The sequence below is a fragment of the Bombina bombina genome, chromosome 2 (assembly GCF_027579735.1).
Source record: "Bombina bombina isolate aBomBom1 chromosome 2, aBomBom1.pri, whole genome shotgun sequence".
NCBI classification, from domain to species: domain Eukaryota; kingdom Metazoa; phylum Chordata; class Amphibia; order Anura; family Bombinatoridae; genus Bombina; species Bombina bombina.
The window spans coordinates 929130792-929156099 of NC_069500.1; the positions used below are offsets into that span (position 1 = coordinate 929130792).

Below are 25308 nucleotides of genomic sequence, written 5' to 3' on the forward strand. Positions count from 1 at the left end.
TCCTTTTAAAGTAGTAGCTTTTATGTGCATAATGTTTTGTGGATACTCCACCCTTCCTCAGTCAAACAACAAGTGAATCACACAGTTTAAATAAACCATAACACCACCCCCTAGTGAAAAAGGCACCATTATGTTGTCATGGCAACCCATACACAACATAAGCAAATAAATCATTCATCTAAATCTCAGATTCTAAATAATGCCAAACCTCAAGCATAATTAAAAAACCCTATGCTGCTCACTCAGTCTTTATTACTTAATGTGAACATTGAAGGGCACGAACGTTAAACTAAGCAGGGCTGTATATGTAACAAAGTATCAGCATCCAACTATGCTGGAGAGCCACAGATTCACAGTCAGGTCATTTTGAATAATATGTCTGGGTTTCAGGCGGCCTGAAACCCGGACACATGATTTGAAACCTGGAGTTGGCAACCCTACTGGGACAGAATGAACAACTGGGTGGGACACTGGGACAGCACCTCCAAACAGGGACAATCCCAGTCAAACCTGGACTTCTGGTAAGCCTACCTTTACAGTATTTGCCTCATTTTAATGTAGGCACATTTCAGTGTCCCCTTCTCCAAACGCATTGCAGACCTTCCAGCTATCTTGAATACTGCAGGATTATTATGGATTGGGAGGTCACCTCGCCTTTTCCCCATTCGCAGATTCCAATTTTAAAGGGATATGAAACACAATTTTTTTCTTTGATTATTCAGATAGAGAATGCAATTTTAAGCACCTTTCTAGTTTACACCTATTATCATTTTTTCTTTGTTCTTTTTGTATTTTTATTTGAAAAAGCAGGATTGTAAAGCCTAGGAGCCGGTCCATTTTTTATTCAGCGCTCTGTGTAGCACTTCCTGATTGGTGGCTAGCTGAATCATGAAAGAAAAAATGGGTTTCATATCCCTTTGACTACCCAAGTTCCACCTAGCCGCAGGACATACCCTGCCCCCACGATTGGCACCAATAATGGTTATATGTCACAGCAGCTCAGCCCTGCCCACTGCCTTCACAACCTGTTCCTATTACTGTTTTATGGCCCACAAAACCTACTAGTTCACCTGGAGAGCAAATCTCAAATAGTGTGTTTGACTAGGCAGCTCTGGACAACTTTTTGTTGTGGTTGTATCATAGGTTTAAAACTAAGATGAAAGATAATTATATTATGATTCACTTGTTTAAATATGTAGCATTAAAATGATAAATCTTGATAGAAAAACACGCACTTTAAGAACAGCAAGTTGCCAGGATTAAAGATGGCAGCCGTGAACTTCCTCTGTTGTCAGCTTCCTTTGCTGGGCGAAATATGACACTCAATTTATCACCAATCAGAAGGTTTCTCAGCTGGTATTGCCTCGTGGTGAGAAAGATTTCTTCCATTTGTGTTGCAGCTTTACTGGGAGTAGGCGCACATGAAAAGAGCACCGCGTATAATGCAGGTAATGAGGAACAGTTTCATTTTACCCCAGTTTATCATTTTGTTAATTTTATTTTTAATGTGAATTTATTTAAATTCCATACTCTCGGTTAGGATTAGTTTGGGATGTAATGAAATAAACAGATAGCAGCGGATTATGACATTTTAAATAATGTCCTCGGATTTTAAAATATCGTGTTTTACAGATTACAGCGTTATGTGTAAATAAGAACATTTCAAAGTGATCGGTATTTTTCTGAATGGTATGCGATATAGCAATTTATCTTTAGTGGAACCTGTGTGTAGTACATGAAGTACGCCTCATCGCACTGTCCCATAAAGTGCCACCAAATTTAGAAGTAATGCATTATCAACAAATGCGTGATTAATAACACAGGAGACAAAACTTAAAGGGACTTTCTGGTCAAAATGTAAATGCAGGTAGATGAATTTTATCTTTAAATAGAAACATATTTGCAATATTGATGTAAAAGTTATAACAACATTTTTCTCTGCAGTGCACCAGCATTTTAAATACTGTGACTGCTCTGAGTGCCAGTGGGGTTTATATCATGTTGGCAATAAATTGAGTTACCAGTTGATAAAAGTACCTTTAATCTCAGCGCAAGTGCTTTTTTAAAATGCTGGTGGCACGGTGCATAGTTAAATAGCTTTTGAAACGGCTATAGTATTTTATTAGAAACATTTTTTTACATTACAAAAATGCTTCTATTCTAAACTGAAATGCATCCATTTGGGTTCTAATTTTGGCTGGCTTTAACATGGTTATATTAACATACTTTATAACCTTTAGCACTGCGGAACCTGTTGGCGCTCTACAAATACCTGATAACCTTTAAACCTCTAAATTTCTGTCTCTTTCTAAGTCCCTAAAGACGGCCCCGTGATCACATGCTTTTCACAACAGGGGAAGCTAGTTCATGTGATCCATATAGATAATATTGTGCTGTTGCCAGTGGATTCTAACGGCACTAATTTGATTAAATGCAAGTCAATCGATAATAAATTTAGTCATGTAATCAGGGGGCTGTCAGAAGATGCTTAGATACATGGTAATCACTGAGGTAAAACTTATATGAATATAACCATGCTTTCTGTGCAAAATGGAATGGTTAATAGATTATTTTTGTAACAATAAAAAAAAAATTTGAGTTGACTTTCCCTTTAAATTTTCAAATGTCAGTTTCCTTCATTTTATTCAGTTTGTAAATACCGTGAACTCTTGCAAATGCTCAGCAGTAGATGGTGCCCTATAAAGAGTGCTTTAGTTTAAAAAAATATTTATAATGGAAGGCAAATGGATAATCAAAGAAAAAAATGCATTCTGTTTTAATCATGAGAGCTAGCTTAATTTTGAATTTTAGTAACACTTGAAATGAGATTAAGATCTTCGAGGCTGCAAGGCTTTGAGAAAGCAGAAAACATGATTCCGACTAAAAGATTTTAAAGTGAAAGTAAAGTTTTTCTTAGTTCAATGCATTTTTTAACATATAATGTGACCAACATCCTAGTCGCTAACTTTGTTTTTTCATAATACCATTGCTTTCAAATAAATCTTATCTTTATTCAGACCCTTTTTTCGCAGCTTCCTCCTCCCCCTCGCATTCTTCCGGCTTTGTCTCTGTAAATGAGTTATGCGCTCCTAACCGCTGTTAGCGTAACTAAGCGTGCACGTTCTCGATCTGTAGAACTATGCGCATGCGCAATTCTACCATCTACACTCCGATGCATTATATCAATGAATCACTTTAGCCATTCAGCAGTGCACTCTGTTCTGTAATATCGGACTGAGAAGCATAGCGTCTTTCATAGAATCCCCTATAGACCACAACGAGCAAATTTGATTATTATTGTTAAGCAATATACTAGAAACTGATTAAGTATAAATAATATGTAATATATATATCCAATATTATTCATTATAATTTGATATCAATAAGGAATTTGATAACAACCTCTTTATTTGCCTTTTTTATTATTATTTTTTAAAGATTGAAATCTATTAATAAATCTATTGGCATTGTATATATTTTTATCTTGGTGTTTGCACAAGGCTGTACATGTATTTTAAAACTATTTGTTATTTATTTTCATTTTATTATAAATTACAAGACTAATATATAAGAAGAAGAGGGGAGCGCAAGAAAAAGGCTATTTCTTTAAAATGTATAAAATAAATATAAACTTTATTATATACAATTAATATCGATTACATTTTAAAGCATGGATACATGTGTGTAGCTAAACTGAGAATATATGAATAATAAAAACACTGATACATTTATAGACACAGAGAAACAGAACAATATCACTGATGGTGGCAATGCAATTGTGAAATAATGAACATTCTATAGCGGATCCATGTAGCTATTATAACACACTGTATATATGATCAAACTATGAATAAATTAGATTTGGTAAAAGTAATAAATGAAAACCATTATATCAATTATATTAATAATATATAAGAAGAAGAGGGGAGCGCAAGAAAAAGGCTATTTCTTTACAATGGATAAAATAAATCTAAACTTTGTTTTATTAGCTTGCAATTTGGTTTACTTGATATCAGCAATAATTAATATTTTATAGAAAAAAACAGGATGCAGATTAATAACATTGCTTTGCTTCAAGACTAATGATGTTTGCAAAATAAAAAGCTGATAATCAAAGGCATTCTATATTATAGTCTATAGTCAAGGCAAAAAAATATAAATCTTTGTGAAATCGTTTATTTCTTAGAAAGAGATTGTTCATTGTTATCATAAAAAGTAAATTCATTGCTTAGAGCAAGTAATAAACAATGTTTTGCTAAGAATTAAAACTTTTTAAAAAAGAGTTATTGCTTTTTTCTTGAGTAGAATAATAACAAATAGCTGTTCTTATCAGCATTTCATTTTGAAATATTCGTTAGTATTGATAAAAAGGAAAGTGATTTATCTGCACCCTTTGATTTTTAGCAATGAAGTTTAAAATTTTCTTACAAGCAAAGGATGCATATAAAACAAAATGCTTTGCATCAATACTAACAATGTTTGCAAAATGTAACTCTGATAAGAAAAGGCATTCTATATTAGTCTACTCAAGAAAAAACAAAATATATATTTGTAAACTCATTTCTTTCTTACACAGCAATTGTTTGTTCCTTGTTATCAGAAACTGGTAATTATTGCTTAGAGCAACTAATAAAGAAAGTCTTGCTAATAAAGATAAGATTATAAAAAAGATTTATTGATTTTTGCTTGAGTAGAATACTATGGAAGTGCTGTTCTTATCAGCATTTCATTTTGAACACTTCGTTAGGATTGAGAAAAAGGAATGTGATTTATCTGCATCCTTTGTTATTCAGCCATGAATTTAAAATGTATTACAAGCCAAGAATGCCGATAGAGCAAATTGCTTTGCATCAATAACAATGTTTGCAAAATCTAACGCTAATAAAAGCCATTCTATATTAGTCTACTCAAGAAAAATACTATAAATCTTTGTAAACTCATTTCTTTCTTCTCAAGAGTTTGAGTTTGTTCCTTGTTATCAGAAACTGGTAATTCATTGCTTAGAGCAAGTAATAAAGATTTTTTTTAGCTAAGAAAAGAATTTAAAAAAGATTTATTGTTTTTTTCTGGAGTAGACTAATATGCTGTTCTTATGAGCTTTTCATTTTGAAATGTTCGTTAGTATTGATAGAAAGTAATGTGATTTATCTGCATCCTTTGTTTTTCATGAATGAAATTAAAATTTCTTAGAAGCAAAGGATGCTGATAAAGCAGATTGCTTAGCATAAATAATAATGTGCATAATAAAAGTAAATCTACATTATTCAGGTCAATCTCAAACGAAAAAATTGTTTTAAATGCTTTTCTTTCTTAGCAAAGCAATCTGTATTCATTAAAAGGATGCAGAGAAAAAAACATTGCTTTGCATTAGTAATAACAGTTTTAAAAATCGAAATCAGAAAAGAAATGGAATTATATATTATAGTCAAGTCAACCAAAAATGAACTATATATTTTGAGAACTTTTATTTCTAAGCTTGCAATTTTATTTCATTATAATCAGCAAATGATTAAAAGTTTCTTTAACAAATCAGGATGCAGATAAATTATATTGTTTTGCATCGATACTAACAATGTTTGCAAAATGAAATGCTGTTACTAAAAGACATTATAGTCAAGTAAAAAATAAATTAATATTTGTAAAATCGTTTCATTCTTAGCAAGAGATTATTTGTTCCTTGTTATGAGAAACATTTAATTCATTGTTCAGAGCAAGTAATAAAGAATCTCTCGCTCAGACAGAAAAGATTGTAGAAATAGTTATTTTTTGAGTGACTAGACTATAATATAGAATAACTGTTATTAGCAGCATTCAATGTTGAAAACTTCGTTAGTATGGATGTAAAATAATGTAATTTGTATTCATGATTTTCTTTTTATAGTTTTAACAAGAGATAAGTTATATAAAGATATGAACAAAAGAAAAATTCCAAAATCTTTATTGCTTTTTAGGATGAGTTGAATATAATATAGAAATACTTTTATTTTCAGCATTTCATTTCGGTAACATATTTATTATTTATTTAAATCTATGTTATGTTCTACATACCTTTCTTTTCAGAAAATATCAATTAATTGCTAATATAAAAAGACTAAATTATGTTACAATAAAAAAAGGAAACTTTGCGTATGCAATTCTTAGTTTTAAGAGATAAATCAATTGATTTTTATTTCCTTTAGAGATTATGAACAGTTCTGAATGAAATTTTAAAATTTTTATCAAATTTATTTTCATATCTTTAGGATTATATATTATAGGAAGAAAAAAAAATGATATAAGTAATTTAAACGTGTATATATATAGAGATTGATATAAATGAAGATATTAAATGAATTATATTTACAAAGAATGAACTCATAAATGACACTTGCGCTAATCTATCATGTATTTGAAATAATACATCTTATTTAAAAGTTAGTATTCTATTAAATTAATTGCGATTAATATCAAATTCTTTTATAAACATTATTGTTGCTTATTAAAGTATGATAATACTTATTTTGTGCTCGTTAGTATATATACATAAATTATTATGAATATAGAATTACGGAATGTCAGAAATAGAAGCTTTGATTCAGTTGACGATCAATATTGAACTATGGCTCACAGTGCGCATGCGGTAGATGTGAACGCGCAAATCTTGTGGCATAGAGGTTTATCTCTAACGCATGCGCAATAGAGGAAGTGGGTGTCTTCAATTCCGAAAGAGACGCCAGTGGGGGACCCAATCCGTTAGATACGGATGATAACGTCACGATTGAACGAAAAAAAATTTTTATGCGGGTGGAGGAGCGAGGGTAGACGACGGCACAATAAATAAGTATATTACAAATGTGAAAAATGTTTCTAAAAAAATGATGAATGAAACTATACTTTATTTTTAATATACTTTTAAGTGGTAGCGAACTGTCTGTTTGACTTTACTTTCACTTTAATATCTCCTCCTCTCTCCTCCCCTCTCAAATTGTGGGGTGCATTTGTTCCACATATTTACCACTTATGCCCCTCCTACCCTCACACTATCAATCAACCCGGGGTCATTGTCATCTGCCAACTGTTGGTGAGAGGGTTTATGAAGCAGCAAAACAAATTCTATACCAAGAAAATTAATTTAAAAGTGTAGTTAACCCCTTAACGACCGAGGACGTGCAGGGTACGTCCTCAGAAAAAAGGCAGTTAATGCCTGAGAACGTACCCTGCACGTCCTCGGTGTGGAAAGCAGCTGGAAGCGATCCTGCTCGCTTCCAGCTGCTTTCCGGTTATTGCAGTGATGCCTCGATATGGAGGCATCCTGCAATAACCTTAAATGGCCATCCGGTGCAGAGAGAGCCACTCTGTGGCCCTCTCTGCACCGGACATCGGTGGCCGGTAACGTTGGTGGGTGGGAGCTGACTTGGGAGGCGGGTGGGCGGCCATCGATGGGCCGGGTAATGTAGAGGGGGGCGGGATTGGGGGCGCGCGCACGTCGGGCGGGCACGGGGCGGGAGCGGGTGGGAACCGCTACACTACAGAAAAGACTGTTCTAAAAGTTTGTGTAAAGCTTTTTATTTTTTAAAAAAAAAACAGTCAAAGGTATCTAGGAGGGGGTGGGGGTTTGTTCTTTGGTGGGTAGGGGAGCTACACTACAGAAAATGGGGAAAAAATAAAAAAGCAACTGTTTTTTTTTTTTTATAAACTGGGTACTGGCAGACAGCTGCCAGTACCCAAGATGGCGGCCATTAAGGCAGAGGGGGAGGGTTAGACAACTGTTTGGTGGGGGATCAGCCAGGTTGGGGGCTAAGGGGGGCTCCTACACAGCAGCATATGTAAATATGCTTAAAAAAACCCCCAAAAAGCCTAAATATATATTTTATTTTAGTACTGGCAGAGTTGCTGCCAGTACTTAAGATGGCGGGGACAATTGTGGGGTGGGGGAGGGAAGGGAGCTGTTTGGGAGGGATCAGGGGGTCTGATGTGTCGGGTGGGAGGCTGATCTCTACACTAAAGCTAAAATTAACCCTGCAAGCTCCCTACAAACTTCCTAATTAACCCCTTCACTGCTAGCTATAATACACGTGTGATGCGCAGCGGCATTTAGCGGCCTTCTAAGTACCAAAAAGCAACGCCAAAGCCATATATGTCTGCTATTTCTGAACAAAGGGGATCCCAGAGAAGCATTTACAACAATTTGTGCCATAATTGCACAAGCTGTTTGTAAATGATTTCAGTGAGAAACCTAAAATTGTGAAAAATTTAACTTTTTTTTTAATTTGATCGCAATTGGCGGTGAAATGGTGGCATGAAATATACCAAAATGGGCCTAGATCATTACTTGGGGTTGTCTACTACACTACACTAAAGCTAAAATTACCCCAAAAAGCTCCCTACATGCTCCCTAATTAACCCCTTTACTGCTGGGCATAATACACGTGTGGTGCACAGTGGCATTTAGCATCCTTCTAATTACCAAAAAGCAACACCAAAGCCATATATGTCTGCTATTTCTGAACAAAGGGGATCCCAAAGAAAAATTTACAATCATTTATGCCATAATTGCACAAGCTGTTTGTAAATAATTTCAGTGAGAAACCAAAAGTTTGTGAAAAAATTTGTGAAAAAGTGAACGATTTTTTGTATTTGATCGCATTTGGCGGTGAAATGGTGGCATGAAATATACCAAAATTGGCCTAGATCAATACTTTGGGATGTTTACTAAAAAAATATATATACATGTCAATAGATATTCAGGGATTCCTGAAAGATATTAGTGTTCTAATGTAACTAGCGCTAATCTTGAAAAAAAAATGGTTTGGAAATCGCAAAGTGCTACTTGTATTTATGGCCCTATAACTTACAAAAAAAGCAAAGAACATGTAAACATTGGGTATTTCTAAACTCAGGACAAAATTTAGAAACTATTTAGCATGGGTGTTTTTTGGTGGTTGCAGATGTATAACAGATTTTGGGGGTCAAAGTTAGAAAAAGTGTGTTTTTTTCCATTTTTTTCTCATATTTTATAATTTTTTTTAAAGTAAATTATAAGATATGATGAAAATAATGGTATCTTTGGAAAGTCCATTTAATGGCGAGAAAAACGGTATATAATATATGTGGGTACAGTAAATGAGTAAGAGGAAAATTACAGCTAAACACAAACACCGCAAAAATGTAAAAAGTGCTGTGGTCATTAAGGGGTTAAAAGGACATGAAACACTTTTTATTCCCTCCCCCCCCCCCTCATGGTTCAGATCCAGTGAGAGAAAGTTTGTTCTGTTTTATTGCTTCGTTCTTAGTATCCATTTGTTGAAGGAGCTGGGGGATAGCTGAAAGCAAATGGCAAGAGGCTTAGGTAGCCTCAGAAGCTGCTGATTGGTGGCTGCACATAAGTATACTTTTTTGACAAAGGAGACAAAGAACAAAACATTAACCTTTTCCTGATGTAGCCAATTTGTCTAGATATTTGTCTACATATACATGTGTAACTTTTTTATGTGTATATAAAAACCACAGCCAATGATTAAAACTTTGCTGCTGTTCACATAATGATAGCAATGAATATAACTTGTTTAATTATGAGGCTCTGGTATTGAATCTAATTATAGATTCATCTTGACAATTGAATAAAAAAAAAATTTGCAAACAAAATTGAACTTTTTTTTCATTAATGTTTTGCTTTACATTACAGAACATGAAAGGTGCCCCACTACACTTGTCAATTACTTTTAAAAATGGATTCTCTTCAAAATTATCCCTGGAAGGATGTGGATTTTGAATTTCCAACCTGAAAAGAAACAGTTTATCATGTATTTTTTTATTTTTTCTCTTGGTTGCTTTATAACCCCAAAAGATGCCTCAATTATCTGAACAGCAAGGTAAGACATTTTGAAAATAATCTTGCTCTGATAAACAGTAAGGTGTAATTTCTTCAAAATCTAAATGTATTGATGCAATAAGCTTAAGACAGTCATAGTTGAGTCGTCCAATGATGAGCCCTTTCACTGCTGTTCACATAATGATATTTTGTGATTAGTACTTTCTTTTTGGCTGAGGACGTAAATGACATGTAAGTTGCACTCTGTTTTCATGTAAACTACATCATAAGTTTGTGGATGTCCCCAGTGTTGAGTTTACTGCGCAGATTTGGTTAAGTTGCAGCTTAAAATATAACCGTTTCAGACATTCATTTGAGATGAATAGAAATGCATTTCAGATTTACTATTAGCTTGTCTTTCTAGAAAAGTTAACACTGGGTTTTGGTGCCACTTTTTAATACAATTTAAGATTTAGTGTAGTTTTTCATGCACCTGCAACTTCCATTTGCACATACTCCTAGTGCTCCAATGCTCATAAAGCCAAGCTTTGACAAGGCTGTAACTTTGTTAGAGGCTCATATACAAGTAAAAATATTCTCACAATAAGCTTTTTTTTTTTTTTTTTTTTTTTTTTTTTTTTTTTTTTTTTAAATATATGTATTTTCCAGATTCTTGGTAACTGGTAATTCCTGATCTTTATCATTTTTTAACTTTTTTTTAGATTAAACTGGATGCGTAATGTAGATCTGACGTTGCCATATGTATAAATATCACCTTCCTACATCTTAATGGTAAGTGGAACTTTTATGTGTGTTAGTGGCAACTCTACAAGGAAAATGGAGTAAACGAGTGGATAAACCACAATTAAAATATATTAATTTGACTGCTGAGAAATGACTGGCCGTACTAAAATCTGTATTGGCCCATTAAATCTTTGTCCCATGATTAAAACTTCTTACTGCTGTTCACATAATGATATTCTGTGATTAACATTTTTATGGATGAGGACAAAAAGTATAACATTTGAAACATGTTTGTTGCGTTTCTATATTTTAACCATCTTCTATTTGTTGTATTCTAGTGATATTTTAACTTTCAAGAGAATCCACAGGTAAATATACAATGCAGTAGTTTTACATGATTTGCAATAACTTTTTTTTTTTTTAATAGAAATGCTGAAAGTATTTTTTTTTTTTTTAATCAGTTTTTAAAGGGACAGTCTAGGCCAAAATAAACTTTCATGATTCAGATAGAGCATGTAATTTTAAACAATTTTCCAATTTACTTTTATCACCAATTTTGCTTTGTTCTCTTGGTATTCTTAGTTGAAAGCTTAACCTAGGAGGTTCATATGCTAATTTCTTAGACCTTGAAGGCCACCTCTTTTCAGAATGAATATTAAGTTTTTCACCACTAGAGGGTTAGTTCACGTATTTCATATAGATAACTTCACGTGCACGAGCACAGTTTTATCTGGGAGCAGGCACTGATTGGCTAAACTGCAAGTCTGTCAAAAGAACATAAATAAAGGGGCAGTTTGCAGAGGCTTAGATACAACATAATCGGAAGTTAAAAGTATATTATTATAACTGTTCATTATGCAAAACTGGGGAATGGGTAATAAAGGGATTATCTATCTTTTAAAACAATAAAAATTCTGGTCTAGACTGTCCCTTTAAGTTGCAGATTATATATTTGGGCACATTTGCAAGTTTATTTTTCTCTTGTGTAGTTCACAATTTTTCTATTAATCAAAAATAGAATGTTTTAAACTTGTATACAGTTTTACTTTTCAAAACTACAGTTAAAAGGATTAATATAAAATGCTACTTCATAGTTTGAGACATGTAGTCATAGTCTGCTAATTTTAAGAATATCCTGCAGTAGCTAAAACATGACTTTTTTTTTTATTTTTCTTTCAGATTTTGTATCATCTCTTAAAAGAAGAAATGTACTGCTCTGTAGTCATGTTGAACATGTATAATATGCTGCACCTCTCTGCGAGTCCCTTTAATTTGCTCCCCATTCACAGCAGAATTAAATTAAAAATTCTCACCCTTACATACAAAGCTCTCTCAAACACTGCTCCCCACTATACCTATCCTCCAGCCCGCCCACTAAGATCCAACAATGACCTGCTACTTGCATCTTCAACTATCACCTCTTCCCATGCTAGACTGCAGGACTTCTGTTGTGCGGCACCTTTTTTATATAGTTTTTTTATATAGTTTTATTTACGTGAATTGTACCCATGGGCAGCGCTGCAGAATATGTTGGTGCTTCAGAAATAAAGTATAATAGAAGTTTACCACCGTAATAAAAATCTTCAGTTTGGAGGGTTTTTTTTTCTTATCGTGAAGTATTTTGCAATTAAAAAATAAAACTTGAACATTTTAAACTAGTTTGTACTTTTTTTTTTCTTTTTTTTTTTTTTTTTTACATTATTAAACCTTTTCATAGATTTGTAGTACTTCATTTACTTATCTACCTCCATATATACGGTATATAGCAAGGGTAAACGGATTAACATAGGTTAAAACACAAGAAGACAAAGCTTGATTTAATTGAAGTTTACATGGAATGACATCTCTACAACTTATAACATTTCGAAAATAAATCTAGGTGTCTTCACCAGTGCTGCATTGCTCAATAACTAGAGAACTCTATATTTCCATTATTGGGGGGGCTATGATTTAAAGTGCCCTATTATACGGAGTAGGGCAGTTTACCACCCCATATAATAAATAATATTTATAGATGGCTACGATCTCTAGGATGGCTCTAAGTACATATCAGATTCTCTGCATTTATTCCCCATAGACCGCACACACAGAATATCAGCAGCAAAAAGTTTTATTTGTAATTAGTCTGTAAGGAAGTGAACTTGTGCAAATATGATCTCTGAACCATAGTTCAGCACAGCCCCAGGGTAGGATAGCTAGGTCAGTACACCTAGGAATGTACACGCCCTGCAGGGACCACAGAGTGTTATGCTGGGATCATTATTATACAGATAATGCCCTATACCGCACTTTGCTCTCCATTAGACCCACACAATTAACTATAGGCTTTAATTCCCAAGAGCCGGGGCTGCAAGCGCAAGCCTTATATTCCTATGAATCGCGCATATCGCTTGCAGCTTTTCCTGGATGGCTTGTACTAGCTAGGGAGTGTGGGAAAAAATACTTGCTTTGTAGCCTAGTCTTATTATGTAGTCACAACACTTCAAACTTTTATCATTTTTAGGATATTTAACAGCAAAATTAAAAAGGACATGAAAGCCAAATATTTTTTCTTTCATGACTCTGGTAGAAAGTATAATTTTTTAACAACTTTCCAATTTACTTCTATTGTTTAATTTGCTTCCTTGTTTTCCTTTGCTGAAAGGTTTATCTAGGAAAGCTCAGGAGCAGCAAATAACCTAGGTTGTAGCTGTTGATTGGTGGCTGCATATACAGTGGATATATAAAGTCTACACACCCCTGTTAAAATGGCAGGTTTCTGTGATGTAAAAAAAATGAGACATAAATCTTTTCAGAACTTTTCCACCTTTAATGTGACATAAACTATGCAACTCAATTGAAAAACAAACAAATCTTTTAGGTGAAGGGAAGTAAAAATAAAATATGGTTGCATAAGTGTACACACCCTTAAACTAATACTTTGTTGAAGCAACTTTTGTTTTTATTACAGCACTCAGTCTTTTTAAGTGAGTATCAGTATGGCAAGATCTGCCCACTCTTCTTTGCAAAAACACTCCAAATCTGTCAGATTGCGAGGGCATCCCCTGTGCACAGCCTTCTTCAGATCACCCCACAGAAGCGTAAGCTTCTGTGCTGCACTCTTCACTGAGTGTATATTTTTGTATGGTGGCTTGGTTTACCGTCAAAACGTTTAAATATTTTTTTGAATAAAGGTAATTTTTATATATATCGGAGCGTGCAACTATTTTCTTTTGCTGTATTTGTATGCTGACCAGCTTCACGCTCCATTCAAATTGTAACTGGCTTACCGTCTGGATTGGACAGTGTGAGACCCCCCCACACACCTAACGGACAACGCCGAATGTAGCACGCTGTGCTGCTGCTGGGAATCAATTTTTGCAGTGGGGCATGCATGAAGGAGCACATAACCAGAGATGGAAAGGACAGTCCGCTTGGAAGGCAATGTACTATCCATCCATTTGTCTTGGAATATTTATGTAAGACATTATTATTTGCTGGAGCTGCCACTTTCTGTGCATTACCTAGGAGTACAGAGGTAGTGAATAATACAGCGGGGTCTGTGTATCACACAATTATTCACAGGTTATAGATTGATTCTTCAGACGTGCATCTATCTGTCACCTAAATAGTACTAGGAGTGCGAACAAGAATTGATACTGGGGTGAACACTGTTTTCTCTGTAGGATCCCTGTGACCCCACTGCATTTTCTCATCTGTATGAATAAGGTCTAAAGATTATGTACAGACTAAGACTCAGGGAGAGAAAAAAGTGACGTTTAGTGACACTGACCAGTCAGATGATGATAGGGTTGATACCCTTAGCCGTTATGACTCTAGTGGCCCCTCTGATGATGATACCCCAGTAGTTAGGCAGAAGACCCCTGCAAGTAATAGGACTGACCCTGTAGTCACTAGAAATGCTCAAAAATTAAATGAATCTAGTAGCTCTATATCTACTGTTGAACAGAGAAGAACAGAATTTATGAGTGATAATGAAGGGGATGTCTTGCTCTTGGGCCAGCCTAGTAAATCTTGTATAAAATCCACTGACCAACAGGTTTTTCAGATGGACATACGAGACAGAGAACGGGGAGGAGGAAGAGGTGCAAGAGGAAGACAGGGATACAGGAGAGCCAGAGGGGGACGCAACAAGTACAAAATCTAAAAATCATTAACTTATCCAATGTGGTTTTATCTCCTGAAGAGGTGCAGGTGTTAGGCCTAGGTCTTGGGTTTGTTCCATCACATAACTTTGATCTCTTTAAAACTATTACAGATGTCAATCGACTTGTAAGGGATCTCACCCTCAAAAAGTTCTTTTGGAACAAACCCAATAATGCTGAGGACAGTTTGACAAACAATGATAACCTATTGGATAATTTGGTGAAACCTTTTGATTTGGTAGATTTTGCTGATACCTGTGTTTACCTTAGCCTCCATGATTTGCTCATAGATTCTGATGTTACTACATCGGGGACTGTGGGCAAGCATGGAGGCTTCAAACCCCGTTCCAGTTTTTATCCCACTAGAGAGAGGGGTCCTTTTATTGAGGCCTTCCATCGTAGAATTGAAGAAGACCTCATAAAATTGGCCAAAGATCACAAAAAAAGTTACTCTAATCTAAGTGATTCCCAGCAAATAGCTCTAGATCAATTAAAAAATAGAACAGACATCGTAATAAAGAATTCTGACAAGGGTGGAAATCTTGTTGTAATGAATAAAACAGACTATATATTGGAAGCTAGAAGACAGCTATATGACATCAATGTCTACCAAAAACTTAGAGGGAATCCAATTGAGAGTTTTAAAACTTTATTATGGGACCTACTGGATGATGGTTTACAGGAGGGATACATAGATGAAGACACAAGAGATTATCTTTTTGTTAACAAACCGATTACCCCTATCTTCCACCACCTCCCAAAGGTTCATAAATCTTTGGTAGAGGTGCGTGGAAGACCCATTGTCTCAGGTATCGGGTCTCTCTTCGAGAAACTCTCTGACTGGGCTGAGTCTCTTGCAACCGTTAGTCTATCTCTTACCCTCTTATATTAAGGATACTAAACACCTATTGAACACACTAGACCAAATAAACTGGAATGGGGATTACTCATGGTTAACGATAGATGTAGTAGGACTGTATTCTGCAATACCTCACCATCTAGGCTTAGAAGCGGTGAGATATGCATTGGATACTTACAGCAACTATGATATTGGCTTAAAAAAAACTACCTTTTGAGAGTGCTTGATGTTTTATTAACACAATACATTTGAGTTTGGGGGTGAATTATTTCTGCAGAGATGTGGGACCGCTATGGGGGCTAAATTTGCCCCTGCATACGCCAACCTATTCATGGGTTGGTGGGAGCGGTCCCGCGTCTATTCAGAGATAAATCCATTCTCTCATTGTATCAAATTGTATAAGAGATACATTGACGATCTTCTTATAATTTGGACTGAGACGGAGTCAGAAGTGGGTGACTTTGTGAACTGGTTGAATGATAATAATGTGAATCTCCAATTCACATTCTTACATCACACTATCCAAATACCCTATCTAGATGTCACCGTAATAGGTGACACAGATAATAAAAAGATTAACACAGTTTTATATAGGAAACCTATCTCATCCAATGCAATTCTTCATGCCCGTAGCAATCACCCGCCCCATACGGGCTTTGGGATTGCAAAGGGGCAATTCATTCGCATTAAGCGTAATTGCTCCAACAATTCTGATTTTGAAAGAGAAAGTAACGAACTAAAAACACTCTTAAAGGATAGAGGTTATAAAAATAAAGTCATAGAAAGAGCTTATCTTGAAGTGACTAGGATGCCACGGAGGGAAATTTTACTAGAAACAGGACCAAACAAGGATCGTAATAGATTTGACCCTTCTAAACCTGTGTTTATAACTACATACAGTTCCCAATACAGGGAAATTTGTGATATAGTGACTAAACATCTACCGATCCTAACAGCGGAAGATGCACTCAAAAATTATGTGTCGAACGGTTGCCAATTTGTGGGAAAAAGGGGCTGCACTTTGGGCAATACCCTATCCCCGAGTATGCTGAAATCTGAACCTAAAAATAATAGTTGGCTTACCATAAAAGGACATTAGAAATGTCATTTTTCTAATTGTATAGCCTGTAGCCATAGTCTAACCTCTCGTTCATTCCAATCTAAGACTACACAAAGGGTTTATAACCTTTTGGATCTTACGAATTGTAGAACTACACATATTGTGTACCTGATAGAGTGCACCCTATGTCAGAAACAGTATGTGGGGTGCTCAACAGGGGAGGCCAGATCACGCATAAGAGAACACCTAAATAACATAGAGAACAAGAATGAGTGCTCTGATCTGGCACGCCACTTTATACAGGTACACAACCAAAATGTAAATAGTTTTAAATGGCAGGTTATAGAATGGATTAGACCCCTGGTAAGAGGTGGAGATAGAGCAAACAGATTGCAATACAGGGAAGCTTTCTGGATCTTCCAATTAAAGACCAGAAGACCATATGGTTTTAACATTGAAGGAGACATCATTAATTTTTGGCAGAGGTATTAAATAGGACTCAAATTGGGTTATTCTTTTCCTTTTTTCTTTTTCCGTTTATATTCACTTGATGTTTGATGCCAGTGCAGCACATCAAATGAATATAAAACATCTATCATCCAGAGTAGCATATATTTAAAACCTTGTTCTATACCGATAAACAAGAAATGAGAGGGAGCGTTCGATTTTTATGTAGCCACATCATGGTCCTAAAACTAGCTTTATCAAATATGAGACAGCAGAACATTGAATGTGGGGGAATAAAATTTGATCCCTTAATTAAAATAAACTATACATAATAAATATGCTACCACATGCTAACTTTAATTTTACTTAAATCATTACTAAACAGAAATGTTAACTTTATTAATGCACACCTCAAATAATTTTAGGTATATACATGCAAAGGTTCTCTCTTGAAGTGTCAATGGAGGGGTTAACTCTAAGAAATTACCCAGTCATCTTTGATTAGTTAATTGGCTTGGGGCTATATTAGCCAGGGCTGAGTTCCTAAACATTGTGTCTATGAGTAAGGCTAAGATGTACAGCCGAAACGCGTAAGACAGCAGCTGGGTCTTTTGCTTTTAAATGTTTTTTTTTAATGCTCATGTAATTCTAAATAAAGTATGTGTTTTTTTATGTCTGGAGGCTGGCCGGAGTCTTTTTCCTGGTTTTTGTATGAATAAGCATGAAGTGTGAATGCCATATCCTGAGCTTTTGACATACTGAAGTGTTGTTCTCACCACGAGGTAGTGACTTTACTGTACAATCACCATTAACTGTATCCTTTAAATTTTAAACAGCCTTTTTTTTTTTTTAACTAGAAAATCCTTAAAAACTGCACAATAAATCTTGCAGCAACAATTTTTCACAAAATTAATGCAAAAAGAGACACAAACGTTATAGGCCCTGATATTCAGACAGAAACTTAAATATAAACAGAGCAACAGCCCCACAAAAAACAGGCAAGCTCTGCTGAGGTGCCTACCTGACCTCCTTGCTTCAAGTCAGAAAATGATCTGGACCCTCATACAGCCGCACCGGAGAGAATGCTGAACCACCTCTGAGGAGCTATGCAACAGAGCTGCAACATCCAGGAACAACAGGAAACGGCTAAAAAGGAGCCAAAAACGTCCTTGCTATCTCAGATAAGCCCGCCTATAGTGGCATGGCCTAACAAACCTCCCGGTAGCCATTAATGCACAAACAAAAAACATGTACACCAAAGTGAAAACATAAAAAACTGAGCCAAACATCCCCAGTGCCTGCAAAACTGCCATACAATAAACCGTTAACCTAGAAGGCTGATTGTATATTTAGACAGAATTAATTGTCAAAGTGCCAAATTATCCTATATAAAAACAGGGAAAGAAATAGGCACTTACCTCAAAAATCTGTCCGGCAGCAGGACAGCTCACTTGGTATGAGAGGGGCTTCCTACCTCACATGGACCTGTGGAAAAAAAGAAAAGGCTGAGTAAACTTACTCAAACTTTCAACCAAGGCCAGCATGAAATTACTTGGGAGGCCCAGTGGGGATTATACCCCACAAGTTCCCAAATGCTTTAAAGCCACCACTTGCTCTACTGAAGAGACTGACATGGACTACGGCTAAACCCCAAAGAAAACCAGAGCAAACTTGCTCTGCTTAAAAAATAACAAACTCTTGATTGAAGAATCAGACACCTATCTTTACCCCTCCTTGCAACTGATACAAGCAAAGAGAATGACTGGGGATTGTGAGTAGGGGGGAGTGGTATTTAAAAGCTTTTGCTGTGGTGCTCTTTGCCTCCTCCTGCTGGTCAGGAGTGATATTCCCAACAGTAATTAAGATGATAGGTGGACTCACCATGTCATTAGAAAGAAAGATATGATTTTATTTAGAATGTTATTTATATTACTTAGGTCTTATGATTTTTTTTAAGCCCCATTCCTACTTCTGCCCATTACATATCACACTTTTGTCGTGGGGGGTCCCTCTTTTGAATTTTGAAATGTTGAGAGGTATGCTTTGTGGGACTTCTTTGATACAGATAGCAATTGTTTTTGCAAAATACATGTCTCTTGCTATTTGGAACCCCCCAATGGACTGACAGTTCTTTTTAATTGGACTGGGGACGCCCAGTCTGTGTGATGTTTTTATTTATGTGCATCTTTTTCACATATGTATGTTGTACACATTAAATATCTGCATGTTTTTGCTATGATGAACAGTATTAATGTTATCCTTACTCCTTTTAGGAAATATTACATTGTTCCCTTAATAAGTGCAGGGATATAAGTATTTTGATTTAATATTTTGTTGGGGCTCTAGATATTGGAAAAAGCCAATTTTTAAACTTATACTTTTGATTATATTCTTATAAAAAAAATTTTTTGTACATTAGAGGTGCTGTCCTAAATAAATTTGTTTTTATATATATATATATATACAGTATATATATATATATATATATATATATATATATATATATATATATATATATATACTTTATGTGTATATATATATATATATACACAAATTTGAGTCAGGAAGGCACTCTCCGTTTTAAAGCTCTCACTTTAATAAAGTGGTAAACAATGTCTATTTTAAAGCCCTTTCACTTTTTTTTCTAACTGTAACTGTACTTTGTAATGTAAATTTGATGTGTTTTGTGCAATTTTTTAGTTTTACGAAACAGTTGAGCTCTGAAAACGCAGTAATTATTCTAGCATCAATCGCAAGTGTGCTCATACGACAACCGTATATAAGAATAACTTTCCACAAATAGGGTAATCAGAATTGAAAAACAGTAATTGGCAATATGGTTTCCATAATTTTTAAGCATTAAAGGGACACTGAACCCACATTTATTCTTTTATGATTCAGATAGAGCATGCAATTTTAAGCAACTTTCTCATTTACTCCTATTATCAAATTTTCTTTATTCTTTTGGTATCTTTATTTGAAATGCAAGAATGTAAGTTTAGATGCTGGCCCATTTTTGGAGAACAACCTGGGTTGTTCTTGCTGATTGGTGGATACATTCATCCACCAATTAATAAGTGCTTTCCAGGGTGCTGAACCAAACAATTAGCTTAGATGCCTTCTTTTTCAAATAAACATAGCAAGAGAACAAAGAAAAATTGATAATAGGAGTAAATTAGAAAGTTGCTTAAAATTGCATGCTCTATCTGAATCATGAAAGAAAACATTTGGGTTCAGTGTCCCTTTAATAAAGCACTTGTACTACTTCCATTACTAAACAGTTTTCTTTGCGCTTATACTCACTGCTTAATCACTTAAAACTTAAACGTTTTATACCAAGCTTTGATATATTGATTGGCAACCTGCAAGGGGACTGACTTTTTATTTGCATTAACTGTTTCATGGAACCATTATAGAACATTGATTACCAATCGTAAATGGAACTGCTTTCCTGGGCCTGAAAGCTAATATTTATGTTGCCAATTTTTTTATTTGATATATTGTAATTCTGAGTCAAGGTCCTAACTCTTATACTAAATTTCAAATAGGGTAATAAATACCCTTGTGCTGGAAAAGAGTATCTTTCCTTTTTTTCCTTCTTTTCTTTTTTTTGTATTGTAATATATTTTTTGCTCTCCGTGCACTATGGGGGTGTAGTGGAATTTTTCTAACACCATCCCCTATTGGGTAGTATTGGAATTCGTTTCTTGAGGTGCTGATTTTTTTTTTATAATCATAATTTTTATTAAGACAAAAAGGATCATAGCAACAACAAAAAAAGAGGTACATCCGAATAAGAATCGTATTTAACAAAAATATTTAAACATTTCTCATGTTAACAATGGACTTTAAACAGTAACAACTATACAGAGAAAACGAAAAAAATGTCATTGTTAACAATTTAATTATTAATTCTGGGTCTCAGTTATAGAGAAAATAAAAAGATAAATATACAAACCTTAATTAAAATTGTAATATTCCAGAACATTGGTTATATCAGAGTATCTGTGGTAGAAATCCTATAATTTTTAATAAGGTATACAAAAGAAAAAAGAAAGCTGAATGTGATTCACTAGATAAAGTGATAGTAATGAACTATACCTTTGCGTTAAGTAAATCTTATCTGTTGCTATCCTTTGTCTTATTATTTCTCTAAGTAAATTCTATTAAAAAAACGGAGACGGGGAGATAAGAAGAAAAAACTATTATCCTTAGTAAAGTATTATCCCCTTTGATGGGTTCCCCTTCCTTTATCCAAAGGAGTGGGGATTAGCAAGTGGCATGGTGGATAGTATACCTACGACAAGACAAACCAAAACACACACAAAGAAAGAAAAAAAAAAAGGGGGGGGGGTTGAAGGGAGGAATACTCCCTCCTGTCTCTGCTCCACTCTCCTGCGCCCGATTGGATTTAATACCAATCTGCTGGAAAAACGTTAGCTAGGACTAAAGATTCAAAATATTCTGTTCTGTGGAAATGATAAATTAGAGAGAATTGTATATTCGGTGGATAAGCTAAAATGACTCTTAGCCATTTTAAAAAAAATCCTTTAGTTTTTTTCCTATTTAAGGCGGATATATTCGCTTGTTCAAAAACTATCTGCGAATAAATGTGATTTGTAAAACATGGCATTGAAGGCGCCTTCTTACTTTTCCAGCCTTTTAGTATCAGATTACGGCCTAATGCAATTGTGGGGTTAATAAAATTAGTGTTTGTTTTCTTAATATCTGTTAGTAGAAAGAAAAAAATATCTCTGGATTTCAATTTAACTTTATTCTCTACATTTTTATTTATCCAAAATTCCATCTTGCTCCAAAACTGAGCTATTTTCGGGCACAGCCAGAAGCAATGCATTAAGTCTGCTTTTAAATTATTAAATTTTGGGCAATTATTGCTAGAGTAGATATTCCATTTAGAGACTTTCCATGGAGTCAAATAAGCATTATTGAGCAACTTTAGGTGAGACTCCTTCCAAGATATAGGAATAATAGCGCTTTTGACCCATTTAAAGGTTGAAATTAATGCTTTTGGCGAAATGTCAATGTAATAGATATTCCATTTCTCTACCAAATGGTTAATTATTAATTGGCCTTGTTTTGCAAGCATAATTTTATATAATAATGCTATGCTATGATTGCCAGTTTTGTAACTTGCTGTATAGGATTTAATTTGCGCCCATCCAATAGACTCTACACTGGATTTTTTAATTCCCGTCACAAAATGTCTTATCTGAATATACGCAAAAAAATTCTTATTGGATAGTTTGAATTCCCTGGCGATGTCTACAAAGGATCTCATTTGTAATTAAATATTTAAACATTGATAAACGTGAGTCAATCCTTGTTGTGACCACCTATTATAAATCTCACAAGATAAACCCGGTGTGAATTGGGGATTACCTTGAATCGGAAGATATGGCGACAATTCAAAATTAACGTCTAGCATTATACTTAATTTTTGCCATGTCAATCGAGTTGCGTATTATCTTCATATTTTCTTGAGTTTCTTGAGGTGCTGATTTAATAAATAATTAAATACACACACACACACATATATATATATATATATATATATATATATAATATATATATATATATATATAAAGGTAATAGAAGACAGCACTCGCTGGGCTTAAGGATAAGCAATAGAAGCTTTTATTTACGTAATAAAAGCTTCTATTGCTTATCCTTAAGCCCAGTGAGTGCTGTCTTCTATTACCTTTATCTCTACCTGCATTCAGCACCCTGGCAACTGGACACCTGTTTGTGCGAGTGCACCAGCCTCTGTGAATATATAATATCCAGAAAAGTGAACACCCCTGCACTGAAGGGAACTATCGAGACTGAAGATTTAGACAAGCTAATATCAATTTCATTCGTCTCTTGTCTGTTAAAGACATAGGGGCCTATTTATGAAAGGCCTGTCGGGCATGATCCGACATTACGGATCATGTCCGACAAACCTCACTGAATGCAGAGAGCAATACGCTCTCCGCATTCAGCATTGCACCAGCAGCTCTTGTGAACTGCTGGGGCAACACCGCCCCCTGCAGATTCACGCTAGCAGGGGGGTGTCAAGCAACCCGATCGTATTCGATCGGGTTGAATTGCGGCGATGTCTGTCCACCTCCTCAGAGCAGGCAGACAGGTTATGGAGCAGCGGTCTTTAGACTGCTGCTCCATAACTTGTGTTTCTGGCGAGTCTGAAGGCTCGCCAGAAACACGGGCCCTCACGCTCCATATGGAGCTTTATAAATGGGCCCCAAAGTCATAGACACTGAATCTATCTGGAAACCTAAAAAGGTTACCTTTGTCTGAGGAATCAAGAAACTCTTTTGTAAATTGATCCTCCAACCATGCCTTTGAAGAAACGACACTAGTTGTTTTGTGTGAAATTCTGCTAAATGAAAAGACTGAACTAGTACCAAGATATCATCCAAATAAGGAAACACTGAAATACCCTGCTCTCTGATTACAGATAGAAGGGCACAGAGATCCTTCGAAAAGATTCTTGGAGCTGTTGCTAGGTCAAATGTAAGAGCAGCAAACTGGTAATGCTTGTCTAGAATCTCAGAAACCAATAATGGTCTGGATGAATTGGAATATGAAGATAAGCATCCTGTAAGTCTATTGTGGACATAAAATGCCCTTGTTGAAAAAAATGCAGAGTAGTCCTTATAGTCACCATCTTGAAAGTTGGGACTCTTACAAAATTATTTAGAAGTTTCAGATCCAGAACTGGTCTGAAAGAATTCTCTTTCTTTGGGCTAATAAATAGATTTGAATAGAACCCCAAACCCTGTTCCTTAGAGGAACTGGAACCACCCCTGGATTTAGAGGAACTGGATTGAGGGCCACACCTTCATGCAGTCTTAGGGGCTGTATTTGGTTTCTTATAAGGCTTAGTTTTATTCCAATTTGAAGATGGTCTCCAATTGGAACCAGAGGCCATAGGGAAAGGAGTCGTCTTTTGTTCCTTATTCTGACGAAAGGAGCGAAAGCGATTAGGAGCCTTAAATTTACCTTTAGACTTTTTATTTTGAGGTAAAAAACTCCTTTACCCCCAGTAATAGTGGAAATAATAGAATCCAATTGAGAACTAAATAGATTCTTACCCTGGAAAGACAAAGATAATAATCTATATTTAGACACCATGTTAGCATTCCAAGATTTAAGCCATAAAGCTCTTCTGGCTAAAATAGCTAAAGACATAGATTTAACATTGATCTTAATAATGTAAAATATAGCATCACAAATTAAATAATTAGAATGTTGAAGCAGAAGAATAATACTGGATACATCATGATCTTCTACCTGACAAGCTAAACTGTCCTACCAAAATGTTGAAGCAGCAGCCACATCAGCCATAGAAATGGCAAGTCTAAGAATATAAACAGAATGTAAATAAGCTTTCCTTAGATAAGATTCAATCTTTCTATCTAAAGGATCCTTAAAAGAAGTACTATCTTCCATAGGAATAGTAGTACGTTTGGCAAGAGTGGAAATTGCCCCATCAACCTTAGGGACTTTTTCGCAAAACTCCAAATTAGCCACATTTAGAGGATACAACTTCCTAAACCTAGAAGATGTATTAAAAGAAGAACCAGGCTTAGATCATTCTTTAGTAATCATATCAGAAACAGCATCTGGAATAGAAAAAACTTCAGGAGCAACCTTAGGAGGTTTAAAAACAGAATTTAAACATTTACTGTTTTTTTTTTTTATCAAGAGGACTAGACTCTTCAATACCCAAAGTAACCAGAACTTCCTTTAACAACGAGCGAATATAATCAAGCTTAAACAAATAGGAAGATTTGTCAATTTCAGAATCTGAATCAGGATCCTCTGAACCAGAGGAATCCTTATCAGCAGAGGACATTTCAATATGCTGTCGGTCAATACAAAGTTTATCAGAAATATGAGAAGTTTTAAAAGACCTTTTACGTTTATTTGAAGGCGGAATAGCAGACATAGCCTTATCTATAGCTGCAGAAATATAATCTTTTACATCTGCAGATTCTGCAGGAATATTAGGACGTTGAAGGAACAATAGACGATGTATTAGTACTATTAGAAACATTATCCACATGCAAAAGCTTATCATGACAGATGCAACATAATTGAGCTGAAGAAAGAAAAAAAACATTTAAACAAAATATCCTATTTCCTCATATAGCAGTTTCAGGAATGGGAAAAATGCTTATGCTAAAGTAAAATGCAAAAAAATAAGCATTAAAGCTCTTGATAATATGAAGAGAAAAAA

General features: G+C 35.0%; 1 long non-coding RNA gene across 1 annotated transcript; it reads left to right on the forward strand.

Annotated features, from left to right (window-relative positions):
- The first annotated feature begins 1340 nt into the window (after nucleotides 1-1340).
- LOC128648113 (uncharacterized) lies at nucleotides 1341-12189 on the forward strand. The gene is made up of 5 exons (XR_008400513.1): nucleotides 1341-1448; nucleotides 9665-9851; nucleotides 10513-10582; nucleotides 10873-10902; nucleotides 11714-12189. It is a non-coding gene; the product is annotated as an uncharacterized LOC128648113 (long non-coding RNA).
- Nucleotides 12190-25308: the final 13119 nt, after the last annotated feature.